Source organism: Eurypyga helias, unplaced genomic scaffold, assembly GCF_000690775.1.
Source record: "Eurypyga helias isolate BGI_N326 unplaced genomic scaffold, ASM69077v1 scaffold8398, whole genome shotgun sequence".
Taxonomy (NCBI): domain Eukaryota; kingdom Metazoa; phylum Chordata; class Aves; order Eurypygiformes; family Eurypygidae; genus Eurypyga; species Eurypyga helias.
Window position 1 is genome coordinate 304155 of NW_010267680.1, and position 7264 is coordinate 311418.

Genomic DNA, 7264 nt, shown 5'->3' on the forward strand with positions numbered 1-7264 from the left:
GTGGGCTTGAGCCAAGCCCTGAGATGAACAGCCACGTGTTGCCGCTCCCCCCTTCACCCCACAGCAGGGTCGCAGGGATAACTGGTACCAGCAACCCCTCACACCCACCGGCAGCATCGCTGCAGCAGGGACGACGGATCCACCAAGGCCTGAGCCCCTCAGGTAATCAGGCGGCTGTGGTTTGGTGCTTCTCAGCTGGGGTGCAGGGGATCCCATAGCCAGGTGCTTGTCCTGTGGAGTGATTTCAGGAGCATCTCCCAGTCCTGACCCCGCCACAGTGGCCACAGTCTTGGCAGGGCATTTCCCAGTTCCTGGGGGCTGTCCCAGAGGTGATGCCCCTCGCCGTGGGGGCACCTAAACCAGAGTGCGTGTGGGTCTGCACGCTCACTGCCGTCCTTGTTTGGGAGAGGGGTGAACGCACTGAGCCTTTACCTGCCGCAGCTTATTCACCCCCGTCGCCCCGCAGACTGACTCAGCCCAGCGCTGGATATGGGGAGGTCCCAGTCCCACCTGGGGGTGACTTCAGCTGATGTCCCTCCAGCCTGGAGACAGAAGGGGCTGGAAAAGGGAAGAGGTCAAGGCCACCACACGACACATGCCTGGCAGCTGTGAGCGGTTCAAAAAACCCGCACTCACTGGCACTCATCACGGGCAGGAGATGCTGACACTTAACAGTCCAAACGAGTCCTCAAACACCTGCCTAAGGGTTGAATATTAATGCTGTTAAAATGGCCTATGGCTGCATCTCCTCCCTGGAGCTGGTAAGGGCTATGATTGGGAAGCCACAGCATGGAGGCACAAGCCCACAGACAGGGCAGACGATCAGATTTTAAACCTTTCTGAAGGTACCTTTCACAGCCAAGGGCTGGCTCCAAATGGACCAGAATTACCGGTTAGACAATAACTGAGATTCCCAGGAAGTTTTCTGAATAAAGCATCTGCTAACTAAGGTTTGGGGAGGGCTTTTTGGTTTGGTTTGAGTTTTTCCTTTCTTTTTCTTTTTTGGAGAGAGAGAATATCCCTTTCCAATCAAGTCATTTTAGCCATATTTCATTTTCATGCTCCACCCCATCTCTGCCCTGTTGATGAAGGCAAGGGGGACACAGGCAGGTCAGGCTGTGCCGTGGGGTCCAGGAGGGGATGGGATGGGGGTCAGCAGCCCAGGGGGCCCCTTCTGCCCCCCACTTTGCAATGCTGTGGGACACCAGCACTGTCCTGCCCACAGGGTCTCGCAAAGGGGGTTGGAGGACCCCATGGCATTTTACTTGCCACAGAGGAGGTTTCCATGTTCTCTGTTTTTCAGGGGTTTTAACTAATCACGGTCAACAGCATTTCCAATTTCAATCTAATAAACATGGGGAAAGACCAGCTAAAGGCTGTTGTGATTTTCTCTCCCATTTTTTGTGCTGAAGTGTGTCTGTTTGCCCATAGCCATCGTAAGCCAGAGTCCTGGTTCAGCTGAGAAGCAGGAAGAGACATGGCAAAGACCTGGGAAAACTTTCTTCTTCTAAGGAAGCAGTTGATCTATAGTGAATTGTACGTACTCTTAGCTGCTGATGTACTTTTTGGCTGGGGTGTATTTGGGGAGATGCTTTGAAGCAATCTGACCTCCTAAGGCCTTTCAGAGGAAGCATTGATCTTTCTAAATGGGCAGCAACTGATATATTCAAAGTGAGCATCCCATGTGTGCATCTGTGTGTCATTTAAAAATAAAGCAGCAACTCCCCCAAAAAATCAAAGATGAACACAAGGAACAGCTCTTTGGAGAAAGAAATGTCAGGACCTTTATATCCTCAATATCAATTCCCTTTAGTGTGGTAATCCATACGACAAGATGAAAGGGCAACCCATGGTGCTGTTAATTGTTGTTTCCAAAGGAAAACTGCTAAATTATTAGGACTGCACTCACTCAGCACTCAAGAAGAAATAAAATTTAACTCTTCTGTGGCCAGTTTGCCCGAGGCCAACCACTGGCATCCCTGATGGGAGATGGGTTAGAGCTGCAATCCTGGCAGCCACAAGCCATATATTCCCAGGGACTCATAAGCAGGTTTTAGGCTCTAACAACCCTCTCGGAGACCCCACCAGCCATCCAGCAGCATTCAGAAAGGTGTCAGATATCTCCATCTATGCTGCAATATACTTTGACAAGATCCTGACACAGTGACATGAGCACGGTGTGATCAGCTCTTGGGTTTCATGTGAAGAAGTGTTTTCGCTCTGGTGTAAGAGAAATCTACCCACCCTTCACAGACCATATGCCATCTTTTTAGTATATTTGCTGACTATCCAAAAAGCACTAAGAAAGCCTGAAGAGTTCCCCAGTTTGACTCACAGATCCTCTTTTACAGTAATCAGAACAGAAATGGCTGTGAAGTCCCTTTCTGGAAAGGGGAAACTGAGGCACAGAAAGATTCCCATGGTATCGGGGCTATACAGGGCGTCTGGGCAGAGGGACAGGTCAGTGCCTGGTCTCCTGGCTCCCAGAGGTCTCCTACTGTCAGCAGGTAACCCCACTGAGACCATCCTGACCCTTCCATGGAGCCCAGAGCTTAGTATTTCCAGAAATACAGGGGCATGCCCACGCTGCAAACCCTCATCCTTTTTGAAGGACTTTGTGATGCCATGAGTTTGTGCAAGGTCAGAGAGGGAGGGAATAGGCTGTAGTTTGATGTATAAGGCAAGAGAAACTCCACTTCACCCTCCCCCTCTGCTGTGTTTCTTGAAGCAACCAAAGTGTTAATTCAGAAAGATATTTTCAGGCTTAAGAGCAGCAAAGCCCCGAGTTGTAGCTTTGCAGTAAGTCCAGCCTCCTCGGTCCTGTAATTAGCCAGGGCTTGACAACAGCAGCACTACCCCCCCCCAGGGCAGAGGGGCAGCTTCCCGGGCCTGGGGGTTCATCCCTGGTGTCCCCGCAGCCCCTGATGCTGCCCAGAGGACCCTGCGTGCTGTTCAGTGGGGTCTTGTCCCTCTGCCTGGAGGTGGGTGGAGAAAGGGTTAACCCCACCCCCTGCTGGGCCAGACTGGGAGGAACTGGGAGATTACCAGGGGCTATAAAGGTGTGCTGGGAGGGTGGGGAGGGCTTTGCTGGGAGAGCTGGGCTGGGGCAGGAGGCACAGCTGGGATTTAGGAGGGGTGAAGCAGGCAGTTTGCAGCCCTAACGCAGGGAGGCTGCTGTGCCCACCCACAGCCTACATTCCCTCTTGGACCTGTGGAGGAGACGGGAGAGAGGGCAACCGCCTGTTTTTAATACCACAGGTAGGAGGGGAAACTCTGCCAATGCCTTCCTGCTTCTTATCCTGGGATGTGGGGCTGGTGGTTCATCTCTTTTTCAACTCCTGACAGAGAGGAGGCTGCTGTGCAGGAATAATGGGATGCAGATTAAAAAGGGTCAAGAAAAATCCTGAAAACTTCAGAATAATGTGCCTAGGGCTTCATAGGAGACTGGTGTAAAAGGGGGGGTACAACACTAACAGTAAAGGGAATTAGAGCCCAGTGAGGGAGGCTTCTTATACACTGAGCAGAGACAAAACTCATAAATACATGCCCTCAAGTGGAAGAAACCAGCTACCTCCCAAGCCAGGAGACGCTTCTTGGTAACTATAGTGCATCAGGTAGTGCTGTGTGCCAGAAAGAGCAACTATAGACTCTCTCCAGGCCAGGGAGGAAAAACCAAACTGGCGCAAGCAGTCTGTAAACAAGAGAGAAAGCACAAAGATCATGGCAGACTACTGTGATTTGCTCTGTTTGTCTGTTTTTCTCCTGAAGATGCTTGTTTCTCTGCGTGAGGGAGGTGTGGTAGGTTTAATGTAAATGAGCTTCACAACAACATTTGATTTTGTGGGGGAGCACATTAGCTGAAATGAAGCCTGTAAAAGAAGAATTGTCGAAGTGAGACATCTAAAGAGACGATGATGAGTTGTACTGCAAAGCATAACTGGGTGGAAGGAAAGGTACATACATAGTTTAGAGGATTTATCTTGCAACCACTCTTCATTCATATGAAGAATGGAAATACTCCAGTTTTGTCAGGTAGAAAGACAGAATGAAAAGCAGTGGCTCGATATCATCCTTGAGGGGCTGGCTGCAAGACTACCTAGTGCTGGAGAGAGCAGATGAAGGTCTGGGTCTGCTTGCTGAGTGCCACGTGGATGTTCTCCTCCAATGGGACAACATGCTACAATCATTAAAAAAGGAAAATTTAAAAGCAAACACAATCAGAGGTATGGCAAGAGAGTTCCAGTCAGGAGAAGTTATTGGTGATGCCAAAAGTGTTATGCACAGTCCTGGCCAGTGGCCACTGAGAAAGCTGACCTGAAACTGGAATATCTTGGAATTCAGTGGTGCAGGAAATCCTTTCCAGCCTCATTCATGTTCCTGCCTATCAGCAGTGTTATAGAGGCTGGGTGACAGTGGCTATCTATGAAATACCTTCCTGTGGTGTCCCAGGGGTTTGTAATCCTGCTGAGGAGATTACTGGGCCATGGGCTTGGCAAGGGCAGGAGGGATCTCTCCTCCCTGGGCTAGCTAGCCCCAAATTGTCCCTCCAAACAGGCATTCAACCTGCCTGGGAAATCTGTCCTGGGATTTAAACAGGGACGAAAGCAAGATGGAGAAGGTGCTAAGGACACAGCGAGCTGGTAGACAGGGGAAAAATGAGGGAGAATAATAAAACAGATGCTGGTGCATAACGAGTACCTTGTAACGAGCTGTGATGGAGCTCGTCTCCAGCCAGCCGGTTTGCAAGGCTGCAAGTACAGCGCGGAGCGAGCCGGGGGGAGCGGAAAGCGCCGGGCTCTCCGTAGGTGTCACTTTTCTGATTTAATAAGCTTCGGCTGCTCCCTGCGAACGTGCCGGCTCCCTTTGGAGGTGCCAGCGATGTAACTGGGACATTGCTCCGGCCCCCGTTGTCAGAATCTCTTGAAGGTGAGAGAAAATTCGTACGAGCACCAGGTTTGCTGGCTTGGAGAGGTGCTGGGCTGAGAACAGCCCACCTCGGAAATACTACTGAGCCACACGTGGGGCTCCTCCTACACTTGGCAGGGAGGGAAGGCTTCAAAGCATAATTTGTACAAGAATAAAAAAGCAGCGTCTTTGTGCCAGTTGGCTCAGAGGCAGTGAGGTGCAGCAGGGAAAACATGATTTTTTTTTTTTGGTGGGTTTGTCATCTCTCCGGTAGAGACCGGCTCGTAATTACTGCTTTTTACCACTTCTAGGTGGATTGCATGTAAAAGAGTGGGTTGTTTCCTACAGTGCCCGGTATGTGAATTGTGGAGCAGTAGGTTTTTAGCAGGTGTTTCTGCAGAGCTGCGGGAGGCCGGGGATGACCCTGTGGGGTGAGGTGGTGTCTTCTTGCTGTTTGGAACTTGCTTACCTGGGGCCCAGGTGCTGCACGTCCCAAACACACCCCTTGCCACAGTCACAAAGACCTGAGCAGTCCTTTGCCACGTGCAGTGAAGGAGATAAGATGCTCAAAGTGCAAGTTACCCTGAAATACTTGGAGACCTGGGTGTTCCTCCAGAGCCCAGGTCAGCACTTGAACAATTTCTGAGGTTTTCCCCATTTCCACCCATTTTAGGAGAGGAAAACATCCCAAAGTTTTTTCCCTGACACTATAAGAATGGGGAGACATGTCCCACCGGGTGATGGGAGGAGACAAGCCCAGCTCACGAGGAACCTGGTGATGCAGAAGCCGCAGCAGCTTCCTCTGCAATCGGCATCTGCTGGGCAACAGCAGGGCCAAAGCATTTGGGCCTGGAAACCATGGAAGATCTTTCTTATGATGGGATATTTATTTTGCTTCTTTGCCCTCTTCCACTCTATTTGTCACTTGTAAACATATTTTAAGGAAAAATAATTTCCCAGTTCCCACCGTATCCATAAACCATTGTTCTGGTAAGCGCTGCCCAGGGCAGATCGGGATGGCTGGTGAATATTCACTGATCTGTTTTCATATGGCAGCAAAAGCCCTGCCAAAGGGGGAGTGAGGGGAAAGATCTCATGTCTGACCACTTGTGCAGAGCCCAGCTTTGGGTCCCATCAGTACCAAAGTCCTGGGACACATTCTCTCGCTCTAATTTACAGTCACAGCCACAGAGAGTTTTCTCTTGCAAGATAAAAGTGGGCTAAAAGCAGCTGAGAGAGAAGCTTCAGAAGAGATGATGGCAACGTGAGCTCCTCCTTCAGCAGAGCCCAGCTGCCGTGCCGCAGACGCCGCCTGCCTCCTTGCCTGGCAAGGGCCAAATGATTGGGATAATTGCTCTCCCAGCAATACACTGACTATGTACATTTAGGTTTCAATTAATTTGCTGGCTCTAAATGAACTGCCTCCTATTGCTTTCAGCAATCAAGTCTTGTTAATTGAAAATAGCGTTTATCTTATCTCTAGAAGGCTGGACAAAAGTAGGGCAACAAAATCCTGTGAAGGTAAGCAGCAAGGGAAAGGAGGAGGGGGGGAATGAAGCCAAGGGAGGATGGCAGCCAGGGTGGCCAAGGGTCCTTTTTCTTTGCTTTTCTTCTCGATGACTTCAATGCTCTCAGGCTGTCCTGGTCTGGAAGGGGTTTTCTTTTCACCTGGACTCTTGTGGTCTTACTTCCAGCTGTTTGTGTGCTGTGAGTGAGGTTACGTATGTTTGGGGGGCGGGGGGGGACTGGCTCGTGCTGCAAGGGCTCATGAACATGGGGTTTAGTCCCGCTGCTCCCTCGGACACCTCGGTGCTGGCAGGGGCTGCTGGAGCACAGGATGAGAACCCCTTCACCTGGGTAGAACAGAGTGCAAAGGGTTGTTTAATGCGTTTCCTCAGATGCCAGGTGAAGCCCCAAGTGGCTGTGCATCCCATCTTTGTTTTCACAGGGGGAGTCACACGCCTGGAGTGGCTGAAATGACAAAAGTACCTTGAAAATAAAGATTAATCCGCCCCTAAATTCCACCTCCTGCCCTATATCCCAGGGAAAACCCTTTAAAAAGGAGATCATCGGCCATGCCGTAATGTTTGAAAAACGATCCCAGCTTCTTACCTTTAAATTAAGATACAAAGTAAGTCCTTAAGACATGAGATCTAGTGCAGGTTTGGGTTTCGTTTTTTCTCTTTCTTGGTCTGATTATTTAAAACTCCTCTGTGAGTTTCCCACCAATTGAACCTAATGTTATCTCGTACACACAGTCATCATCTCATTAAAGGGAAATCAGAGAAACTGACTTTAATAAATTTTAACACCCTGTGTGAAAAATCTGGCAATTGAAGCTTCCTGCCCTCGGACCTTT